General features: G+C 40.8%; 1 long non-coding RNA gene across 1 annotated transcript; it reads right to left on the reverse strand.

Moving 5' to 3' along the window:
* LOC119343057 lies at positions 1-398 on the reverse strand. The gene is made up of 3 exons (XR_005165878.1): positions 320-398; positions 138-228; positions 1-31 (listed from the first exon to the last, which is right to left on the reverse strand). It is a non-coding gene; the product is annotated as an uncharacterized LOC119343057 (long non-coding RNA).
* Between the last annotated feature and the right edge of the window lie 1178 nt (positions 399-1576).

The following is a 1576-nucleotide window of genomic DNA, read 5'->3' on the forward strand; positions in this document are numbered from 1 at the left end:
GCACCGCATGGCTCTGGAAGCGGAGGTCAGTCTGCACAGACAGAATAGGATGGTGCTTTTAGTTTACTTGATTCATCATACTATAAGAGTTGACACAACAGGAGCATCACAATGTAGTGCACAAGTTGATTGATCACCTTGAAGTCCTGGCCAATCTCCCTAACAAGCCTCTGGAATGGAAGCTTCCTGATGAGCAGCTCCGTGCTCTTCTGGTACTTGCGGATCTCACTGCAAAGTCAAGCACAAAATTTACTCATTTGAGAATACTTCAAAACAAAACTATAACACATGCTAGAATAGGTTGGAAGATTTTACACACCGAAGAGCAACAGTTCCAGGGCAGTAACGGTGAGGCTTCTTCACTCCTCCAGTTGTGGGAGCAGACTTACGGGCAGCCTGTCAAAAAGCAAAGTAGAGCACATGGTCAAATTAACAATAATACCATGATAGTCCATATACATCAGTAGGATATCTGGTCATAAGCTGGCAATGAAGGTTGAGGTTCAAATTATACCCAGTTCAATTTACCTAAACCATAAATAAAGACATGGCATAGGTAAACTATCAATATTGCAGTCACAAACCTTGGTGGATAGCTGCTTCCTAGGAGCCTTTCCTCCAGTGGACTTACGAGCAGTCTGCTTAGTACGAGCCATGAGCAAAACCTTGGTTTACCTGAAGCAAAAACAGAACATAGTCAATTCTATAAATTGAATATCACAATAACACAACTATAGTCTTCTCATAACCAGTAAATTGTTCCTGGCACCTTGTTGCTAGCAAATCCATCCAATAACTATAGAGTCCCATCAATCATCAGCCTAGAGTACCTACCAAATTTTTTTACATCAAAAACTAACAATGTCATACAGCACAGCTATACACCCCTTCAGATAGAAAGCAGTGTATTTCTAACTAAAACTTTTCATTCAAAAGATCAGACCCAAGATAGAATTCCACTTTAGATGAATGTCCTGATCTACCTTTAGCATAGTTTGTTCACTCGAAAGACACATATAAAGATGACACACTAAAAAACTGTAGCCTAGTACTTTTTTTAACACTAAAGAAAACAAGGCTACCATGATCACCTAATTTTGCAAACAGAAGCAAGAAAAGAAATAGCAGTCCACTGATAAAAATATGCTTCCTAGTTATCACATGTAATTGTTGAACATCAACTTCACATAGTTATGTGCACATGATTTTAGTAATTAGCTAACTGGCAGGTTGATACAATTCAGATACAATAAATGTGAATGTGCATGTACTCAATGTGCATGTACTAAGAAGCCAAGAACACTGAAGAATTTACTGATTGAACAAGCAATGGTCATTTCATCCCAAACCTCTCAGCTTCACACAACTAAATCAATGTCCCGGGAAGGAATCACCAGAAATTTTACCACATACAGTACAAGCACAATGAAGTAGCATACCGAACAGCAGAGCAGGTAGCGGGGGAGGAGAGGGGGGCTGAGGAGCGTCCGCTTGCCTTGGCGACATAGTCCATCAAGGCAAATTTGAAGGCGATGCCGAGGCAGCCAAAGAGGACGGAGACGTTGGAGCAGGCATG

This window comes from Triticum dicoccoides, unplaced genomic scaffold, assembly GCF_002162155.2.
Source record: "Triticum dicoccoides isolate Atlit2015 ecotype Zavitan unplaced genomic scaffold, WEW_v2.0 scaffold114039, whole genome shotgun sequence".
Classification (NCBI taxonomy): Eukaryota; Viridiplantae; Streptophyta; class Magnoliopsida; order Poales; family Poaceae; genus Triticum; species Triticum dicoccoides.